Source organism: Diadema antillarum, unplaced genomic scaffold, assembly GCF_040938485.1.
Source record: "Diadema antillarum isolate AM-2024a unplaced genomic scaffold, OU_Dant_1.0 seq00000817_RagTag, whole genome shotgun sequence".
Lineage (NCBI taxonomy): Eukaryota > Metazoa > Echinodermata > Echinoidea > Diadematoida > Diadematidae > Diadema > Diadema antillarum.
In genome coordinates, this window is record NW_027271695.1 from 414,980 (window position 1) to 439,267 (window position 24,288).

Sequence of the window (24,288 nt, forward strand, 5' to 3'; positions counted from 1 at the left end):
AGCCATTTGGGCAGTGATTCCCATGCTATAGTCATGTTATGGATTACACGTTGTTGAAAAGATATTAACCTCTTTTGAAGGAGTTTAATCGTCCAGGATTACGAGTAAAACTGGGTTCGTTTTACATTAAAAACGTGTTGGACACATGCCTCCCCACGTGAGATACTAGGAAGGTCTTCCGAGGAGAACGTGTTTGGAATAATATTCGTATAGTGCACCAAAACGTTGTTACTTTAAGATATTTAAAACAAACGCCCTACATAATATAAGTTGTATTATATAGCGTGAACACAAGCACAAAATACTTTACATTATAGTGAAGTGCCAAAATGATGTTCTGTTAAGCAGGGCGGAAAAATGGCAGTATAACATTCAAAATGAAGAAGAAAACATGAAACATTTGAGTATCAATTAACTAAACGAAAAGAGAATGTGTCGTGCAACATTAATGCACTTTGATATCTTCAGGAAATATGTTGCAACCTGAATGAATCAGCAAGCTGAAAAAAAAATAAGAAGAAGAAAGTAATACATACTGTATGCATGAGCCGAGTTTTCCGATATTAATCTGGTGATTAAATCTTTATAAATTTAATAGCTTTCAATTTGTATTACACTACACATCTAGTATGAAATTTGGTTATGACACTACACGTAATATAGGTGATAGCAATTAAGTGTATGCGAATTCACAGTTCGTTAATTTCCAATACTGCATCAGTATCGACAAACGGTCTGCTAAAATTACTGACGATAAACAGATAAAAAAGCCCCGCCATAACTCTTAAATGGTATGGTTGTCCATATATTTGGGAGCTCTCTCTCTCTCTCTCTCCCTTTCCTCCCACCCCCCCCCCCCTCTCTCTCTCCTGATAAAACGTCTTTTATGTGCCCTATAGTGCGTTTTTACCCGATATATGTTGCACATTTACCGCGCTATATCAATATCTGACCTGTATACTTTCACACACGTGGCCAACTTCTAAGGTGGTTTGTGCTATAAGGCGGCTCGGATGTAGCGAAAAGCTTGTTGTGTCAAATAACCAGACAGCTAACACTTCAGAGAGCGGCTGGATACAAAATGCCGCTGTGATGAAATGCAAACCGATATTCGTCTTATCTAGGTCCTGTCTTTACCTCACTCGTTTGAAAAGAGAGGAAAAAAACATAAGAAGAGAAAGTGGGAAGAATTTGGCGCGTTTTCGACACCTCGGAAACACTTGTAAACCAGGAATGATCGGGTAGCCTCAAATGAGCAAACACGAGTCGAAATGATGTCGAACACGCGCGAGGCAGCGGCGCTCGCCGGTGAGTCGATAGCCGAGACGGGCTCCGTATACGCCTGAGTGGCGTGTATTGATGCTCGGCACCTGCGCAGCTGAAGCATTATCCCGAATTCACATCAAAATAATTGATTCCAAGCATTCAAGAAAGCGGCGCGGGAAAAAGGAGACGGACACCGACACTTACACATGTGCGCACTCAGGAATCTTATATGTATACGTGTGTGTATATACGGACTAATACACATATAGATGAGGAGTGAGAAAATTTTGAAAACACACGTAGGAATTACAAGTGACCGACTGCATCGAAATTGTCATCAAAACTCTTGCCAGAACATCTCGCAAGTCATATCACATACAAGTCTCTCTTTCTTTCTTTTTCTTTTGTTTTGCTGCTGCTGTTGTTGTTTTTAAATCAAACACATATGAAGTCAATCATATCTTCTGGTCGTGTTGTGGTATGTTTCAGGTGTTGGTTGCCGGGGTAAGGTAAATCACCTGAAAGGCGTAGAGGGTATAGCCATGTTGCTGCCAACAGACAGGTTGCAGGAGCAACCTCGACTCCAGGAAGCTATTCCATTTGAATAGTGGGTGGAAGAATATGAATGAATGATTAAAAAGCAAGACAATTAGAATATATTTTCTCTGCGCATTGCTTGCTACGATAATCTGATCTCGAACAATCCCTCTCAGTCAACAGGGGCAACAATGGGACCACATTCCAACGAGCTAATCGAAGATGTTCGGCAAAGTCGTTAGCGCCCAACAAGTCGACGGTGATCAAACAAGCCACAAAGAATTCGGCCGAACCAATGCCGAACTCTTTCTGTCCGTGCCATTCCAATTGGGATTTGAGACTTGTGACACTGTTTAACCAAGGTGCGATGAACGGCTAGAGCATTACCATAAGAGATTAAAGATGTTCTTTTCTACCTTATACATGGTCCGATCATGTCCGTTTCATCTGATTTTAATCTTATAACATCTATTCCACAGAATAAACTTTCATAAAACACGACAAATCAGACATTATGGACGTGGGCAAATCATACGAGACACAAGAAGACATGTGGGTATGACTTTCATGGATTTTTTTTCAAATATCATGAGATAAACCATTTTAAACATTTAAAGAACATCAGAAACGTATAGTATACAGCGATACCAAAACCGTAAAGGGAGGAAAGTAAATGTACAGACGTAACAATTTCTTCTCTCTCTCTTCTGTGCAGAATGTTCTATAAAGAGAATTCTCGAGTGCGTTGTCATGAGAAACTGTTTGGTCACGATGACTCAAGAAGATCGTTGATCACACATCCACTTGATTTTTAGATTGGAGATGATCTGTTGTTATATGGAAAGCTCACGGACATCCTTTTTTTTTCATGGTCAACAGAGAAATCCTCAGAAATTGCCGCTGACACTACTTAATATTACATTCATTAACGCTGCCAGTTTGACATCAGGAGTTATCATTCGAGTGGCACGTACCCTTGCACGTACAAATTCTGTGTGTGCGAGATGCCATTGTGATGCAATGGTGTGCATTTTGCCGTTTGTTGTTTAATCACATCATTTATGAAAGTGTTGCAATAAACGAAGCCAAAAAAGTCAGAAAAAAAGGACATTAATGAAGGCAATCAGAATCACCTGTTCATTGTGTTACGCACCTTTCATTTTGCTGTCCCTACGAGCACACTTCCGCAGTAAGACTTATACAGTCTAGTGACAGGGCGTTGTCGAGAAAGAGCACACTGCCGACCTGTACCCGTATCTCTATCATTTTGGAGTATGTCCTTCGCTCATCAATCAATGTACAGCTGCGTTTCTTTTATGTTTGGTTCCTGCAAGGAATATCCAAAGTTGTATGATTTGCATAACTTTTACAATGTTATAGGTATACCATAGCAAGGTAACGCTAAGCACATTCAGACAGTCTTAATGCCATGTAGGAGAGGGTGTTGAAGAAAGGTGTTCGTGACAAAGTTAAAAAGACTTCACTATTTTCACATGAGAATAACACGAACAATAAGAAGCACTTATTGTGAACATCATATATTCATAAAACTGCATCTGATTTCCCAATGCATGTGAACACCACTACATTTAATATTACTCTTTGTCTTTTCTTAAAGGAAAATTTCTTGCTGCTATGTATCCATTTTTTTAGTACAATGTATAGACATTTTCGTTAAAAATTGTCATATAGTAAAGTTTTCAAATGTTATGTATTCAAGATTCACTCTCTTTGATTTGATTTGATTTGATTTGATTTGATTTGATTTGATTTTCTAGTGAATGATATAGCAACCAATAAGCTGACATGTTATTATCAACTTGTTAGAAGAATGAAACTTCCTTATATCACCTTTATATATTGGGGGAGGGGGTGGAAGGAGGTTATTGAAGATTATACCCTATACTGTATCCATGTGATAAACCTTTAAATTTCTATGCAAGATTAGTGCTCCGTCTATACGCGATTGCACTTCAGCGATTCAGATCGTCACACGACCTATTTCTTTTAAAAAAAGAAGAGAGAGAGAGAAAGAAATAGACAGAAAGGTAAGTATGAAGAGGGAAAAAATAGAGAGAGAGAGAGAGAGAGAGAGAGAGAGAGATAATAGTAATCATACCACTATTGAACTGCACTTCCCGACTGCTATCAATTAAGGTATGAAGTGTTTTACATCCATTAATATCACCTTATCGCCCGCCGTCACGTCTTATTTGTTTTATCAATTTACGTCACTACGGTAAGCCGCAAGAGTACACGCATTATATCAAATAGGTTATTGCGTATAATATGTATTTTATCTGACATGCATAATACATGCATATGTTGCACACCGGTCTTTGTTAATTCTTGAACCATCTGCAGACGTTGTATCTATTAAGATTTTTGATCTATTGTACACAAAACAGAGAAAATTAAAAAGGAAAGAAAAGAAAGAAGAAGGAGGGAAGGAGTAATGAATGATTCACGTATTGATGAATTTGTTCAAATCGCGCTAGGTCCGTAGCCATACTATGAACACGGCGTGATATCTTATCTGATCGTCTACTTTGCATGAACACGAGACGGTTGTTGTATTGATCACTTCTTCGAGGAGTGATATTGGTAAGAGTCCCAGTCTCCCGTCGAAACCGTCAATCTTCGCAAGTGTGTTTCACAACTCACCGATGCAATGGCGAAACAGTAATACCCTACGTACGCATGTAAGGTAGACGAATAAATGCTTATGTCCTGAAAAATGATTAAAAGCTTTTATGAATTTATTTATTTCTCAGTCTACGAAAACAAAGAAAACGAGATATTGACATTGTTAGTCCAACATACAGAGGAGCATACGTCCTTGTGTGTACTTTTTCTAGTAAACACAAGTTTGGGAAGAATTGAAACTGTTCATGAAGTTTTTGTCAGTCTTGACAATCCAGAATATTCAGACACCGGTGCTACCAACAACCACAATCAAAACAAAGACCATTCTCCGCTAACTAACCCATGTCTTACTGTGTAATCTCCATTCGGCTATCTGTAGGTTAGAGTAATAACAACTTCTTTGTCATTATCAATATCGATATTAATTCTTCTTCTTCTTCTTCTTTTTCTTCTTTTGGTTCAATTTGCCTCCTTCAATCTTGAAGATTCTTGCAAAAATTTCCCATCTAGATTCACTCTTACATACAATGAAGAAAAAAAAATCTAAGCATCTAAGCCTGTGAGGAATGGGAGTGGTCTTTTATTTCTTATGCTTCTTCTTCTGGTTAAGTCTGCCTCCTTCAATCTTGAAGGTTCTTGCAAATTTTTCACATCTGGTGGTGAAGGTTCACGACTGCACACGCCGAAAAAAAAAAATCTAAGCATCCAAACCAGTTAGGAGTGGAAGTGGTCTTTGATCTAGCTGCCATATCTTGCAAGCATGCATTTTCTGAGCAACAGATCACATCTCACATGATACACTAATCAGGCAATCAGATAATCAGAGGTTATATTCCTGTCGCTAAAAACAATACCCGGTGATCAAGGGAGGATGATATGAACGATAGAAACACATATAGCGTTTACTTAAGTTGAGGAGTTCCTTATTCAATAATATCGACTGAGTTACGCGGCGCGTTTAACCCAGTCGATACTAGTCAATAAGTAAGTCCTCAAATTTGAAAAGTCATATTCTGTACAATTTTCTCTTCATGCCAAAGCAATCAATGTCTCGCTAGTCAGTCTATTAATGGTCATGTTTACTCAGTTTTGCTTCTTACCTCCTTATCGCTCTGAAGTGTCCTGTTGAAACGGCACGTAACAGATAAGGTTATCGACAGGTACAAGCTAAAAGGGAAAATGATAGATCGCTCTTGACCCTTAGTCCACAGTTACCTCTGAACATTCACTCCCACCCCACCCCGCCTACGCTTGCAGTGTTATTTATGTGTTTGCAATCCAGTCCCACGCACTAACTGCTGTGAAGTTATAGAAGTACAGAAATGAGGTACCATTTGGCTTGAGATGAATTATGAAATAAAAGTGATGAATCTGCCAACGATATAATTCTGAGGAAGTATGCTTTGTTATGTTATTTTGTTGTTTTGCGATGCTTTCATTTTACAGTTAGTACATATATATTCTATGCAGTGTATAAGATACAAATAAATGCGATGGAGATATTCACGTCGTAAATGTAAATGTACTTTATCAAATTCATGAGATTTAAGCATACACCGATTGAGTTAAACTCTGGATAAGAATTAATGTGTCTTGGTGGTATTCTTTAAGACAGTAGCAGTACAACTTTCTCAAATTTGGTGCAGCAGAAAGGTTCGTGAAATGGGAAAATCCACTTATATGTAGCAATAAGAATTGCAACGCAAAGCTTTAAGGATCCCCCCCCCCGAATTACTCTTGAACGCAAGGCATATCATGTATGTATAAGTAAGTAGATTTACAGCAGAAACAAGACAAGTCACATTACTTAACAGTAAACTTATCCATCATAACGAAGCGCATTTCAGTGGATTTATACTATATTATGTATGTACGGGTTAGGGCTAGGGTTGTGATAGGGTATTAGTTTTAGTTTGGAGTGAGGATTAGGATTAGGTTTAAGGGTTATGTATGTGAGTAGGATTTATGTTTAGCTTGGCGTGCAGATATTTCATGGGAGCAATTGTCGCGGGACCAAATGTCATGGAACCGTATAGTCATTTTGAAAACAGATACCACTCTTATAACAGCGCTTGCTAATTGACATTCCCCAATAATAGTTTAAGAGTTGTGACTTTACTAACCTAGTAAACAGAAACACGTTAACACAGACAGAAAGAGAGAAAGGGGAGGGAACACCGAGCTTTCTTGGGTGGTATGGATCTTTCATGATAACAGATTGAATATGCAACGGAAGGATTTGGCAGTTAATTGGTTCTGGTTGTAAAAGAAGCATCCCCACCTATAGGAGGTTTCCCATAACATCAATTTATGACTCTCACTCACAAACTTTATACATGCACACCAATACCAGTAAATACACACATAAGCACCAGATCAAAGTACAAGTGACTGCTATTATAACATATTTAACTAAAAGGCTATCAACTTAAGGGAAATGTGTAATAGTACATTTAATTGTTGATCACAACACAAAACAATACGATATTTAGAAAGGTCCATGCCAAGGGCATTTCTGATTTCCCGTTCACGTACTATATCTTTCTTCGTATATACACAATAACTTGATCATGTTAGTCCTAGTTTATCATTGTCATTGCGAGGGTTTGATAAGTCCCAAGTGTTTCAGCCTAATAGGTTTGGAGAGGGTCATCCTCCCCTTAGGTCAATAGGCTGAAATTGATGAAAAGCGTATAGAAACCTTTGTAGGTGAATCCTGGAAGCGTCATATTACTCCAAGAGGCAAAAAACAAACAAACAAACAAACAAACAGAAGGAAGAAGAGGAATGGCTTTGCTGATGCAAGATGGGGATGGCTGTACCATCTTGGCTAGATTAAGACAGGTACACACTGTAAACTTGAGGGATTAATGAGTGTTCAGGTAGAGCAGATCAGTGCCTTATTCAAACTCATGTTTAAATAGTAACTCTTTACCCACTACAAATCAAGACAGAACATATTTTCATGTCTCCATCATTTACAGTACTCAAATAAATTGTTCTTTTAAACATTTGATAAATCATTTCAACTTCAGAGTAAGAAACTGTGCTTTGTTCTGTCCTCTGTCTTTCTAGGAAATACGCAAAAAAAAAAAAACTTGAGATGAAAAAAGAAAAAGGGGAAGGGACAGAGAAAGCGAGTGAGGAGGAGAAGCATCGAGGTGACCCACCATCTCATGGACCAGTTTGGCATCTTATCAAAATGTATGTGCGTTGCCATGGGAACTACATAAGGCGCCCCATTGCACATGGTCCAATGCCGACTGACCATAGGATGAGTGACAATTAAAATGGAATGTAAAGTTACTCCACTGCACCTGACTTTTGCTCGGAAACTGATGGACTATTGCTTGCACATCTGCATTTGATGCTTATGCAGCATCATTTTTTTTTTGGGAAGAAACAAAAAATCCATAATGACAAAACTTTTCAGATAACACAACTAATACCACTATCATTCATCACCCATTACTCATTCTAAGTAATCAGACGAACGAAAAAAAATCAATAAACAATGACAAAACAGATTATGAGGTCCCACCGAGATTTGAACTCGGATCGCGAGATTCAGAGTCTCGAGTGCTAACCATTACACCATGGGACCGCTGCCTCTTCCTCCGCTGTCACAGGAACATCAATACTCGGGTTCAAGATGCAAAGCCCTGTATTGGGATGGTGTAGTGTTGTAGTTGACTTTAATAATATCATGATAATCATGTAAACGCAAACACACACACACGCATGTATGTACAAGTGTATATGAACATATGCATGTATATTCATATGTATATGACATACTCACACACGCACACACTCACACACTCACACACACACACATACACGCGCGCGCACACACACACATACACACATACACACATTGTCCGAGACTTTTACTGTTTTAATAGAGTACGGTTCCACCAAAAAGTAACTACTTGGACAATGCTTCGATCGCTATTGCCATGGCAACAGCCCCTATCTTTCCTAGTTTGTGTTGGTTGTCGTAAGATTAGATAGAAAGGAAAAGTATAACCATTATTAACCACAGTAAAGGAGGCATATAGTCAGTCAGAGCACGTCCGGATAGACGAACGCCAGCAAAATTGCAAGGAGATTCGGCTTGTAATTCGATTGTGTTCGACAGTACAACTGCACACCGCTTATGAAAACAAGCGACGTGAATAATGATAGTGGTATCATGCTAAATGTATCGCATGATGTACTAGTAATAACTGCAGAACTGGGAGCACAGTATTAAAGCATTGAAGCTCATCCTAACGACTACATGCATCCTCTGTACATTCAGTCACTACATGGAGAGCTGATCAGGTTTAGAAAAAAAAAGTTTGCATCATAATAGAATATTGTCAGGAATGTAAATCGGAAAATGTACTTTGAAAGTAAGATAGGAGACGATGCGTTTTGGGATCATTTGTGTCTGTTAGGTGAAAATATGAGATTTTCATTTCGGGGAAAGTCTACAATTCAACGTTTTAAGGGACAGAGAACAGCAGCAGCAAAGACAGCAACAAAAAATGGAAAGTTTGTCTCTGTATCGTAGCGAGATGGTGATGAATACGTCATACAACATCTTCATATCAGGCTTAGATCTACGTTACGGCTAACGGAGAAACAGGGTCGACGATACCCTTATTACAACGAGACTATTAATTGGTCATGTAATACCAGCTAACAATGGCATATAATCAAAGATGTATGAAAATGTTTGTTTTTTTGGACCGTCTATCATGAACACCCTTGCGAATATAGTGAGCCCATGCACATTTGCCAATTACCAATGCAGACGGGTAATGCTGCGCACTCTATGTCTGGTGCACTCGCGGAACCTGCGGAAGACGTGTGAGAAGAAAGGGATAGCCGCTCTGCATGCTCGCCCATATCAAACATTTTCTAGACTGATCATAGTGTGGCTTTCACTTGGCGTCTATTAAATTCGTGTGCGGCAAGCGAGGCAAGGAGAGAAAGAAAGAGATAGGGAAAGACAAGGAGAGAGAAAGGGAGAGAAAGGGAAAAGGGACACGGTCACGTGACACCGTTCGATACGACGACCAATTAAGTTTATAAATGGTCATGAATATTCATGTGAACTTTCGAAACCACTTCGAGCACTTATCGTCGATCGCGACATTAAACCGCGTCTTAACACAAATATCGAGTTGTTTAACACTGCATAAATAATAGCTGGAACGCCATAAGAGAGGAGAAAAATGGACGGGATAAAGGTGAATAACAAAATAGAGAGAGAGAGAGAATAGAGACAGAGAGAGAGAAAAGAGAGAAATCGAGTTAACTCCGAGATAGCTATTAAGCTATTATAGTCGCCGTGAAGGATGGGTTGTGAGTTGTGCTGTGACATTAAAAAGATGGCGAGCCGATTTCATATTCCATGGACTACATGCGCCGGTTTGTGCGTGGCTTGTTAATAGCCTATCACGACTAACCGTGGCCCAGAGTCCATAACATAGTGGCCGCAGGCGATGCGGCTCGACGCTAATTCCAGGCTTTTGTCGCGACTCGCAATGATGGATGATTATCGAGGTCTCCGTCGTGATCAATGGCCACTAAATCTGTTTTCATTCGTGGCCCGCTCGAGCTCGCATGGATGCGACACGCATCTCCCGGACGAGAGGAGCGGAAGAGGAGAGGAGATGAGAGGACGGGGGAGCAAGGGAGAGATGGAGAGGTAGAGAGGGAGGGATAAAAGTTGGGAGATGGCGAAAGGAAAGAAGATGGAGAGATGAGGAAAAAAGGTTGGGGGGGGGGGGGGACTGAGCGAGAGAAAGTAAATGATCGCCGTGAGATTTTGGATAAAATTAAACTTGAGAGACAGTGGAATGAAAAGGGAGACGATGTGAACCGCAGCGGCTGTTACCAGCAGCAAACACAAATAAATTCATTCCCTCTTTAAAAATGGCTGCATCAGCGCTTAAGGGCATTTGCATGTTAACCTTCGCTTGCTGAAATGCTCCTAAAGACTGTTTTTGATGTTCTGTTTGTCACAGTGTGGGTTTATTGCGTCATATGGGATCCACGAATGCATTTCAACGATATAACTATAGAAACGTATGACATGACGTGCGTGGGAAATAAGTGACAGGTGTCAATGTATAATGTGAACATTAGTGTCAACACGTAATAAACATCAAATTGAATGGTACATCACCGTAAGTTTCCTGTATTTTGACAAGTCTTTAGTAGGCGAGATGGCTAACTTTATCAAGATGATTTTTTTTTTTCATCAAAGGGTGTATGACAGTCATGCTCAATATTATCATGTTTATAGAGTAACAAGAAATACCCTACGTTGAACTGCAGCTCTACAAACAGACCGGGGTTTTGTAATGATTGCAAAACAAGGCAGTGTACAATGATTTTTATTTCTATGCAAACACAAATACTCATATGTTGGACTATGCAATTCTGGACCATGTAGTTATAGCGCCATAGGAGTATTGCTGCGCCCTGCATAAAAGTATTTTACTATTTTGTTATGGACATTTCGGCTTCTAGAAAGGAATGCGCTGTCATGAAGTAAACATCTCAATTTTTTTCCAAGAAGTAAATAGATTGAACCTTACTACGTCACAAAATCTTCAAGCGGACTTCTCATTACTTTGTTTTTCTTCAGCTTTGTTCCATCATTGTTATTTGGATATTTTCCTCCCGAAGGATAGATTCAAATGAGCAAATTAACGATGCGGTCGTGTAGATTTAGGAATAGGAGATGGAATACAAAATTTAGGTTGGTTTCGAGACGTTCCAGTGTGGTTTAGTGTGTCTATGACGACTCCTTCAAAGATGATAACTTTCTGGACGTGCCCGTCTGGAGATACAGACATAAAGGTAAACGCCTTGGAGTGTCTCAGAACCTCTTTCGTAACTTACCATTGACAGCTGTTACCCATGCAGGGCCCGCGTGCACAATGTGCAGCTCATTGTCATGAGGCGACTTTTTTTTAACCCGTTTTTGTCCTTTTGATTAAAGTCAGCATTTGACAATGTTTAAATATCAGAGATGCACTTGCCAAAACGTTACTTATGTCAGTTGGATAGGTATTTAAATGATTTGGGTTGAAAAAAGTATGAATAGAATACTATTCTCTTAGAGAGAAATTCTGTGAGTGACCGGATTTACCGCACTAAAATTTCTCCGAAGGCAGTAGTACCGGCAGGAACTATTTGGTCAACAATTTACAAGTATGGTGATTTTGTTGTTGTTGTTGTCTTTGTTGTTAGCGTTGCTGTTGTTGTTGTTGTTGTTTTGCTGTTGTTGTGACAGCATATTTTCTTGTGTACGCTCTAGTGCTATGCAATCCATCTCAGGGCTGCCAACATTTGAAAACAGTTGAGAGTGAGACTCCCATAGGCCAATGCAAATTAAATAAAGTTTTAGAGTGAGAAAGGACCAAAATGAGTGAGTCTCACTCTCAATGAGTGAGAGTTGGCAGCCCTGCCATCTAAGCATCATCTAGTCAACGAAGTTTGACAGTTTTCGAGCCACCACAATGTTAAGCTAAAACTTAAAAAAACAGGAGCCACACAGCTTCAGTTGCATTCAGTGTTACAACCGGGCAGAAAATACCGGTGTTGGCACCAAGTTCTTTCGGTTTCCTTCGAGAAGAGAGCACCGCTAACCATGAGTATTTGCTATAGCTATCGCGCTCTCTGCTACTGGCTGGTGTGAGTATACAGTGCATGATTTTATGGTATTGTTCATTTTCCATCTGTGTAGATGCCTGGATAGCCCATATTCAGCTACAGTAAGCTGGTCTTCCATGGGGTCCAGTTGGATGTGAGGTGGGACCACTTCACCGGGTTAAACACCCGCGATGAATGAATCAAGCGGGATCTTTTACGTGCATGAGTTGTGACTCTCTCATACACGGGACCTCCATTTTATGTCCTATCCGAGGGACAGAGTGTTTTGCCTCTTGCTAGAGGGGACGAGATGATTACACACAACATTGCTCAGTCCAGACTCGGGTTCGAACCCGGGCCCTTAAGATCGTGAGGCAGACGCGCTACCGACTGAGCCAACTCACCGATGATGATGATGATGCTCGGTAATTAGTTACTGTTTCTGAGGAGAATGCAACTTCTATCTCTGCTTTTTAGCAGTCTCCTCCCTTTCTAATATTTTGGAATTGGTCTGCTCATTGAAGCCACAATATCTATTGTACTTCAGTTTACAATATTTTCCTTCAAATGTTGCACTGATTTTGTGTAATGTATTTACAGAAATTGCATTTTTAATGGAAATGAAAATAAATAAATGAAAAATAAAAAAATGATGTTGATGATGATGATGGTGGTGGTGGTAATGGTGGTGGTAGTAATGGCGATGATGATGTTGATGATGACGACGACGACAATGATGATGGTTACCATAATTTGCATCACTGCAGTAACGATAGTACTCCTGGTGATGACAGTAATGATAATGATGATTATATTGATGATGATGACGATGATGATGATGATGACGATGATGATGATGATGATGGTGATGATGATGATGATGATGGCGGTGGTGGTGGTGGTGGTCGTGGTCGTGGTGGTGGTCGTGTTAATTCTTATCAAAATCCCGGAGAGTTTCGTTTAGGTCCTTTGAAAACTCAACCAAGAAAGATTATCATTAGTCCTTTTCAGTATACTGCAATACGTCATTGTCGTCATTGCCTTTATTACGGTACTGGTAGTTACGGCGTTATCATAATGATATTGCTTTCATTACGGTAATGGTAAAATTGTAGTTATATTGATTATGGCGGTGATCATGGAGATTATGAAAAACAAACAAATAAACAAACAAAGAAGTAAACAAAGAGAGAAACGATCTGCTACCGAGCATCTTACCCCGCAAAATGCCATCTCTCGACGATCATGACAACATCACTGTGGTCATTATTGCAACTGATTGACATGAATTTGAATCACTGTGGTCATCTTCACAATTGTATAAAATGGCATTGACGTTGATCACGATCTTGACAGTGATAACCATGATCATCGATTGTGGCCATGACAACGACAAGATTTAGAATGGTAAATACTAGCTACAAGACGACGAAGATAAAATACCAAAATCTAGCGGTCTTGCGCGGTTACATCGATGTGAAACGGACACACATAACCATTTTCTACTTCACACGCCTTCGGATATTTTACAAAGGGAAAGTTGTATTTTAGTACTGTTTCAATTGTCACGCGTGATTTTCTTTTTGTTTCACTTCAGCGCCGAGCCCACAAACATACTAGAGTGGAAATTTCAAACAACGTGTTATTTTTCATGGTTGAAATGTGAACAATGTAGCATACAATAGTTCGTCTTTGTAAACTTCATGGTATCTCGCAAAACGTTATCAAGCTTTCCAATGATTTTCAGACAGAAAAGATGAGTATAAAGTTTCACAACCAGAAAACCAACCAACGAAGAATTATGTTCGCAAGTCTAAGTAGCTTCCGACACTGTAACCACTTCTGAATGGTTGTCGCTTCAACTTGCCCTGAACTTAAATAGTGCAACCACAACCATTCACCATCTATTTGAAGTGTTCTAGTAATCAATGCTATAATAGTCATTTTATTGGCAATTGATGTGTTGACTGATATCAATAAAACCTGGGACTAATAGGCACGGAAAATGATTTCCTCTAGTTACAATGGCAACAAGGTACAATAGGAGTTCAATATCAGAAGTAAAGACGTGATCTGAACTGGTATACCAGCATATTCTGGCCGAAGACCGACCACGCCCTAGCTGCCTCCCGATCTTTTCATTGCTGTTTTCCAATGTCTATAGGAGGACGTTCAAAGCTCGCCCATATCATTGGTAATGACTAGTTGTTTCAATGGTTAAAGGTATCGTTTACCATAGGGAACAGCGATTTAAAAATGTTCTAGTTATTACATTTGATGCATCTGTGTAGGTTAGTTGTACCACAGAACATCCTACCATTGAATTTTAACAATTTCGCAATATAGCCTAAATTGTAAGAAGATATCACTATTTTGCTCAATTAACCATAACTGTAGACAGTTTTTCTAGAAACAATTTTATTATAACTATTGTTCACATTTTGTATATTTAACAATACTTCACATTGGTTATACTGATTTAAATTTTTACATTGGTTGTTTCTATCCTTAACTCACATTTTAGAACTGTTTTGAAGCACTAAAATGGGTTTTTGTTTCATCTGTGAATAGTCAATAATGCCTTTGACAGATAATAAAGAAGGAAAACGAATAGTGCGCAGTGATCATCCTGTATTCAATGGACTAGCTTCGGGTAATTTTAGATAGAGACAGAAGATAGAAAGAAAAGCAAACAACACAAAAAGAAAGAATGACAACCTTACTGCTTACTGCGCTATTGTGACAAGGACCGTGGCGATCTGGATCGGTAAGCCATCCAGTGAGCCTGCCCGGACCCGTCCGGCTTCTGTTTCGCTCTGATGTCCCATCTACTCACTCGCTCGGTGAGGTACTAAATGAAAAGTGATTGATGTAAAATAATTGTGTTGATGGGGAATGCCCCGGATCTTCTCTCATAAATAGTCATTAAGATCATCTCATTGGCAAACTCCCTGTTCACCCCCATTCCTACTCTTTGAAGGAGACGAGGAACATTTAAGTGATTACACCGAGAATACAGTGATAACTCCCCGATACATTATTCCTACCCTTCATTTACCCATCATAATTAAGGTTAAGGGGTCTCAGCGGATGTTATTATGAATATGAAACTATTACATGTATTCCTCTTTTTATTTGTGAAGTCGCTATTCGACAACCACCAGGCCATAATGATTATATTCCTCCGTCTGTCTCTTCCTTATTCATATATTTCTCTATTCTTTCTGCACTTTCTCTCAATATCTCTCCCAGTCTGTCTTGTCTCTTTCTCTTTCTGATGTTTTTGCCAACCGAGAGGAGATATAATATTATACCTGTACAGACTTTTGTCATCTCTGTCGCTGCCATCGTCTTGGATGTCTAGAGGGAAGAAAACTGCCAGGAGAGGGCGAAATAAAGACAGAATGATCTCTCCCTTTCCCTCTCGCCTCCCCTTTCTCTCCCCCCCCCCCCCCATCCCTCACTCTCTCCTTCTCCCCCTTTTGAGCTTGAGTGGATGAGATCATATCTTGAGGGCAGGAGCCATGTTGTCAAGGTAAAAGAGAGTGCATCACCTCGGGTTCAGGACTCCTGTGGCGTTCCGCAAGGATCGGTTCTCGGACCCCTTCTCTTCTCGCTTTATACGACACCAATCTATGACATCATCTCCACTCATGGTCTGCAATCAATGATCTATGCAGATGACGTCCAAGTGTACACGTCATTTTCACCATCGGAACGGGAATCGGCACTACAAAAGATCCACGACTGCATTGCTGACATTCGGTCCTGGTCGATGCGAAACAAACTAGTCATCAATGATGATAAGACAGAACTTCTGCATCTATCATCTAAGTTCCTCGAAAGGCCCCCAGGAGTCGAACTGACCGTAGGCGACACAGTCATTGAGGAGAAATGTGAGGTTAGGAACCTGGGAGTCTCCATTGATAACACCTTATCACGAGAATCACAGATGAACAGTACTTGCCGATCCGCCATGGCAGCTATCAGGAAGATCTCTCCAATACGCACTGTCCTAGATCGTGGCACCACCCTCAGACTTATTCATGCTTTTGTCACGTCAAGACTGGACGCATGTAATGCACTTCTCGGTAACGCACATGCAAAAACCATCACTAAGCTCCAACGGGTACAAAACATAGCAGCAAGAATCACAGAAAGGGCGACCACACACACCAGTACCAAACTTCTCCTCAGAAACCTCCACTGGCTCCCTGTCTGCAAGCGTGTAGAATACAAAATACTTCTTCTCACATACAAAGCACTCACTGGTGAAGCTCCATCCTACATTTCTGACCTCATCCACGTCTACACACCTCCTCGTGCTCTCCGGTCACAACACCAACTACTTCTTCAAGTCCCCCGCTTCAACACTCAATACTATGGCTCAAGTTCCTTTTCTGTCATGGCACCCACCCTATGGAACACCTTACCCAACTCTGTTCGCACCGCACCAACACAAGAGACTTTCAAAACTAAACTAAAGACGTATTTATTTAATCAATACTTTGATCATTTTTCTTAATTTCTTTATTGTTGTTGTAGTCAGTTGTATTGTATTACATAACATGTATTTTCTAATTGTATTGTTATTATAGAAAATTTTGTAAAGCGCATAGAGACTTCAGTGTAACATGCGCTATATAAGCAGAATGTATTATTATTATTATTATTTTTCCGAACCTACCTCAGTTCATGCCCAGGGGCCGGACCACCTTCTATTCATGGGCACAGTGGCCATATTTAGCGTACAAACAGAAACACAATATCCGATATTGCTTCGATCACATGTGACAGTCGCAGAAGTGGTGGCGGAAAAACAAGAATAAACACATTTCACTCCCACCCCACCCCCATCTGATTCCTTTACTTTTTTCTTTTCTTACGTTATGTATTCTGTCCAACCCAACCCTACCTTTCCAGTCCCCACCCCTCCCCTTTCTATCTCCACAAAAAAATAAAAACTAGGTTGTATTATTATTATCATTATCATCATTCGAATATCTAGTTTCGGCTCGGTTGAAGGAGGTCGAGCCCGTTGGAACCGGCCCGGGTGCGTGTTTGACCGGGAGGCCACTCACCGGCAGAGCAAAGGTGAATGAGGTTCGGCCTGGGTTTACTCAACTCGGTGTGTGGTACGGAGAATGACACGACATACAAATATTATATCCAAGACGGGAGAGAAAGAAATGGAGCACATCATGGAGAAGAGAAGATTCGTTTTGTATCATCTGTCCCCACCCCCTGTCTCTCAATTCATCTCTTTCTCTTACGTGTTTCTTATATCTTCCTATCGTTCGAAACCGAAGAAACCAGTTCCCAAATATCTTAATCAGCAGGGAACATGTGAGTCCTTTCGCATGACTCTGGTATAGAGACGTGGATGAGACCACGATATGGTGCAAGTAGACAGGATGGATGGTTCCGCATCATCTGAACTTACTTTCGACGTGGATCCTGCGTTTGTTATCTTAGCAGTTATTCTTCTTGCTGTTTTTGTATTTCTTAATTTTGTTGACAAGATGCACCTTTTTCCCTGACATCGTATCATTTTACCGGTTAGTTTGAAGAAGTTAAAACATTTCTGTCTCTCTCGATGTCGCTTAACTCTCTTACGATAATCCGTATGTAAATTGTGGTGCATGTAACCCACCAAGACAATATCCTCTCCGATATATCCATTACATACTTGTATGTGGTGTAAAATAGATAGATAGATAGATAGATGGATGGATAGATAGATGAATGAATACTATTTAATGCATGAATAAATGAATAAATACATCCATAAATAAATAACTTAGAAATTAATAAAAACATGGATGGATAGATAGATAGATACATCGATATATGGATGGGTGGATGGATGGATAGATACATACATACATAGATACACAGACAGATAGATATGTGTCTGTGTTTGCGTATGCATTTATATACACTGGTACTTTACTGCTTCATAGTTACTTATGTATGTGTTCTGCATATTATATCATGTCAATTTCTGTGTTGGGAAAATATGGAATGAATAAGACGAGAGATGAATCGGATCGATTTGAATTCATTCCTGCAGAAGAGAAGTATAGATCATTTTATATTACTAGCATTTACTATCGCCATGGTGAACCAAGAACTAACCTGGTGCTCTGCAGGGGCGCAAGACCTCCCAACAATGCTATAGCATATACGAGATTATTATAAGCAGTAATTCATTCGCTATAAACATGTATCAAACAAACTTCTATTGATTAAACCTCTGCACACAACAGAGAGCGAACCGTCTGATAAGTTTAGCAGGAGTGCGGGCTTTAGCACAGAAGGTCGTTGATACTGCTCGAATGACGACATTTCTGACGTTTTCCAAGTTCAAATACACTTCGCTGAAGACGCTCGCTTCGATTAAATCTTACACATGTAACTACAGTGACCAACGTAGCATGTGGGGGAAATTCTATATAACTTTTAGAAATACAGACCAATTTACATCGATTGTATAAATTGCTTCCTTGGAGGAGAGATGTGCAAGATCATTCGTACATTTTTGTTGTGCCTCACTCCGCAATAAATGTTGGCATAAACAACCTAAGAACTCTATTGAAACTTAACATTCAACGGAAGTGCAATGAACCACATATTACGTTTGAATTCACATAAAAATAAGTCGAGTGCTTTCTCAGCGATTCCTTCTAAACCACGCAGCCCAACAGTTAACAACAAAATTATAAACTCATATTTTTTTTTCGATTTTCTCTTTAAACGCATGTACGATCTGGTTATGCAGAGGTATACGTAAATACTTTGTTTATTTGCTTGTTTGTTTGTGATAGCCATCTTTTATACATATGGTTTTATCCTTCTCTTTTTTTATGATTGTAGCATAGTCAATATCGCTGCTTTTATGTTGGTTGTATTATTAGGAATACTGTTGATCATGGTTACTGGAGCTACGGAAGTTAAAAATTCCTATATTGATTTGTATCTTTTACTTTCTTTGTATACTTTTAATCTATTTGTTACTATACCTAGAGAAAAAAAAATAAACCCACCTCAAACCAAAAGCAAACTTGGAATAGCTTTGATGTTTAACGTAGCCTTAATGTAGACCTAATCCAAGTTTCCTCAAATTTACTCGATAAAACAGGATAATTTGGGAGACAGGGAGAATGTTGATCTGCAACACAAAACATGCGATCATTTGGCTCAGTGGACCGCACGTGCAAAGACGCTAAATCTTAGGGTCCCCGGTTCGTCTCTGTGACGCAGCCTCAGCACCAGTGCCTTTATAGGCAAGGCACTCTTTTCATATTACTTAATCCTTAGGAGAGGATTGTTGTTGGACACTCTTTTTCATATTACTTAATCCTTAGGAGAGGATTGTTGTTGGACACTTTTTTTTTCATATTACTTAATCCTTAGGAGAGGATTATTGTTGGAAATGGAAAATCAATCAAAAGATTTAAAGCTCTCTATCTTACGTTTCTTTATTTTATTTTCCACGTGAGAAGATGGCTGGATAGCCCACATTCAGCTGCACTAGCTAGTCTTACATGGGGTCCCTAGTTAAAAGGTGAGGCGGGATCACTTCACCGGGTTAAATGCACCCTGCTCCTTGCGGATAAAGAGGGGAGTTGTTATTCTCTCACACACGGGACCTCCATTTTATATCCCTTATGCCTCTTACTAGAAGGGACGGTATGATTACACACAACAGTGCTCAGTTAGACTCAGGAATCGAACCCGGGTCCTTTGGAGCTGGAAGCAGGCGTACTACTGACTGAGCCAATTCAATTTCTCTTTTTATTTGATGATAAATGAAAATAAATTTGAATCTTGAATTTTGAATTTTGAATGGTGAGCATTGAAGGCTGAAATGCTTGATTTAGATATCTTACTATTTTTGTCGTTCGTGTGAATATATAGATGTGAATTCAACTCAACCAAGTTATATTTACGCCAGAATCAGTAAGTCGGTTTCTGCAAAAATGACATTGTAGACAAAATAATGATCACTCCATTCGTGGAATTAGATTTGAGTCCTGTCGAAACATAAGTTCAAATGTAGGACTTTGAAAAAGAAGAAAACACATGCTGATTCGTCACTCCTGTATTCGTCATTGTCTTTGAAATAATCAACTTTTCCATGAAAGAAACCACCAGGAGAAAGAAAAGATCTATATTAACCATCCTACTTCGTGGAACTTAGTAGTCGAAGTGGAGTCATATCTTCCATGATGAATATGATGTGTAATTGGCGTTTAGTTTAATCGTTCGTAGGTCAATTACCCCTGCACAAAACCACGTGATTTCTAAATCTAAAGACTTAGGCTAATTTAAGATGCGGTATATGTTTGAATAAAAATCGCTCTTGACGGTACAAAACAATGAATATTGGTCATTCTTAAAGAAACAGTGAGCCCAAAAAGACTTAAGCGCGCCCACCATCCCGCTTTTGTTACTTACACACTCTCTGTCCACTGGGTATCATTTATGTCACAATCATCCCCAATATTTCTTGTCGAAGCACATAAACCTTTTCCTATTATTTCCCCCATCCAAAACCCGATAATCCATTGGACATCGCTCGATATTGTCTGCGGGAAATAACACGCAAAACCAAGTTTCCCCTCTGCGGAGGGGGGCTGTCTTGGTTATTTCTAGTGTGCGGTCATCACGAGGGTGCCTTGACAAGTCGTGCGTGTAGGTTTTTGGCGGTTGCTCTTGTTCCTCGCCTTTGTTTTTTAGCATATGTTTTAAAGTGACGATCCAATCCATGATCAAGATGACGATTGTGATGAATAAAGTGAGATGAAACCAACAGAACACTGAACGCTTCATCGACATCAGACAAAAAAAAGAAAGTCCTAGAATTTCAATGATGATGGTTAATATTTCATCATGTTGATAATACAGATGAGATGAGAAGGATATGACACAAAGGTCTCAATAACTTTCACCATCGGTTTAAAAATCTATGTTGCATTCTTCTTCTTTGTATTTTTTCGTTCTTTTTCTGTTGATGAATTAAAAATGTAGTCACCTGCTCGTCTGCAAAACCTGATTATTCCTAACTCATTTGAAATCATGAAGAAACGTGGAGTAAATAATGTAATATATCCTCCCTTTCATTCATTAAGAATGGAATTACCTTTGTAAGAACTCTTCTGCAAATCAGTGGGTCGCTTTTGAGGTGATGACGTCACCACTGCACCTTCTTTGCATTTGTGATTGTGACTAATATCGTTATTTCGTAAAGTGTGACACTTATAAATGAAAGAATTTCCCAGTGTATGTTCAACTTTTGTGAAACATTTTTCGTTCGTTTTGATTTGTTTGTTTATTTATGGACAAATCATTTTGTAAGATTTAAAGCTCTAAATAAACAGGGTGTATTCAGACAGATTCACAGATTTTGTTCACAAAAGTTGAACAGATGGTATTGATGACTGGATAGACTCCCCTTCTTTTGCCTTTCTTTCCCCAAACTCTCATTCTATGTGCATTTGTGATGGATGTATGAGTGTGCGTGCAAATAATTTTTAGGCACACGTTGGTGTGTGTTTTATTTTCTCTTCAACGAAAGCATTACACTCATTATTATGTTATTATAATTGGTTTGTCTTTGTGTATGTTTTGGTTAATGTCTCCGTACGTAATGGTTGAATATATATATATATATATATATATATATATATATATATATATACGTGAGATATGAGAAAGGAAGGAGAAATCGGTAGGCAGCTTTGACATCATTATTCCTCTTACTGTTATATATATATATATATATATATATATATATATATAAATCTAATAAGGAATCTAAATACAAGCACATGTTGCTTCTCAGGAGTCCTGGCACTCAATCTTATATGTTTCTCTATTATGACGTATTTGTATTGTTTTTTATTATATTTTTGCCAAATAAATGAATGAAATGAAATGGAAATGGAAATGAAATGAAAATGAAGAGATGGAAGTCGATTTTCACTTTAAATCGGGCTCCCGCTCAAGCTTGACCACACTTTCCCTCGACTTGTCACAACTGTCTCTCGTCGTGTCGCATGCGTGATTCCTTACAGCTGGCTTGGATTCCATCACTTTCCTGAATTCGCACCTGACGATTAGCCAGCGCGTATCGTGTTTCGTGATGTAGCGAATCATTTGTCACAGGTCAGGGGTAACGAGGCGATATGCCAAATATACATGTATGTATGTATGTATGTATGTATGTATGTATGTATGTATATGTATATATATATATATATATATATATATATATATATATATATATGTGTGTGTGTGTGTATATATATAGCTATATTTAGTTTGTGTGACCTCTCTTTTTGCTCAAGAACAGGACTGTGCAAGCCAATTAAACTGATTGCACATCAATAATTGTTATATTATTTAGGTTCTTAAGCTGCAGTTTCTCTCTTTTATTCTACTAAATGTAGATAGACATTATAGAGATATAGATGAATAGACAGATATATATATACATATAGATAGATAGATAGAGAGAGAGAGAGAGAGAGAGAGAGAGAATTAATGACAATCTGGAAATTGTTTCATGCACTTTATACCTTCAGATTTCCATTCATTTAATATATCAGCGTATTGTCAAGAAGACGAAAACTTTGACCAACCACAGTCACTGCGTACACACAGTTATTGCCAAGGGTCGAGAAAAATCGAACCTGTAACTGTCAGAACGCATGCTACTGTTCCCAAGTTACTCCGGTATTTATCTGTCGCTTTTAGTTTGGGTTTTCTATGACTTCGTGATCGAGCTGTTTCGCTTTGTTGGGAACATGGCTCCTCGATATGTATCTATATAAGGATCTAATGTCTGTCCGCACAATGCACTGCAGTAGAAAAAACATTTCTCGAATGGAAAAAAAGTAAAAAAGAAAGAAAGAGGGATTTATATTTTTTCCACTGTCGAGGCACGTACATCGACTGATTTCGCTTATACAAGCGAGAGATGATTGAACGGTGGGATTGCAAAGAGGGGAATATCGATGTGTGCAGCTTGGCTTATGTCTGTACTGACTAACTGACTAAAAAGAGGGAAAGATAGACAGACAGACAGATAGATAGCTAGATAACTAGATAGCTAGCTAGATGGATAGATCGATCGATCGATAAATAGATACATACATGCATACATACATAGAGAAGTAAATTGAAATTTTGGGGAGGGAAAATATATACAGATAGAAAAATAGATGAGTAAATGGATAGATACATACGCACATACATACATACATACATATACGCGTATATGTATGATTATACATACGTAAAGAGAAAGAAAGCAAGTGTGTGTGTGTGTGTGTGCGTGTGTCTGTATTTTTGTGTTGAAATAAGAGAGGGGAGGAAATGAGGAAAGTAGATAACCTACAGGACAGACTTGAACACACAATTGAAAGAGACAATCGAATAGAAAGAGAGAGAGAGAGAGAGAGAGAGAGAGAGAATGAAATAAACACACATATATACATACACACACGAATAATAAAACATGTGCTGGATTAGTGGCAGAAAGGGACGCCGGACAGGGGAGAAATAATGACCTTGATACAAAGAGACGAAATGGACAGCCAATCAGAGAGCAGGAAATATGGAGAGACAGCAAGGGCGAGACACAGAGGATAACAGAGAGAAAAATAAAACAACAACCATATCAGAAAAAACATCACACATATCATAGTGATCCCAGAATTGTCATTACTTTTTACATCTTAAACCGTGATTCACATTCGAAACGTTGAGGTAGCATCATCGTAAGTAAAAGTAAGACTTTAAAGGGCCCCTGAAATACAAATGCATGTTGATTTGTGTTGATTTATGAAACCCTCGACATCACTTTTGCGGTGAAACGAATATCTAGCTACATTCCGTATATTTTTAACTAATCTTTCTTTTTTTTTCTTCAGATTACTTGGATACGCACACAAAAAAAATCCTTCCAAACCAATATTCCTGTTGTCACCTCATCTGTCAATCATTGCTAAAGTACAGATATGTTTAACAAAAGACATTGGAATGCACCTTCCCCTCGACTCAGCATAACTTGCATGTTCCCTCGCCATGTCTTTTGTTAGTCACATTAATGTCACAGAAACAAAAGTGATGTTGAGAGTATCATAAATCAACACAAATCAACATGCATCTGTATTT

General features: G+C 39.0%; 1 non-coding gene across 1 annotated transcript; it reads right to left on the reverse strand.

Moving 5' to 3' along the window:
• Positions 1-7,981: 7,981 nt before the first annotated feature.
• Trnaq-cug (transfer RNA glutamine (anticodon CUG)) lies at positions 7,982-8,053 on the reverse strand. The gene has a single exon. It is a non-coding gene; the product is annotated as a tRNA-Gln (tRNA).
• Positions 8,054-24,288: the final 16,235 nt, after the last annotated feature.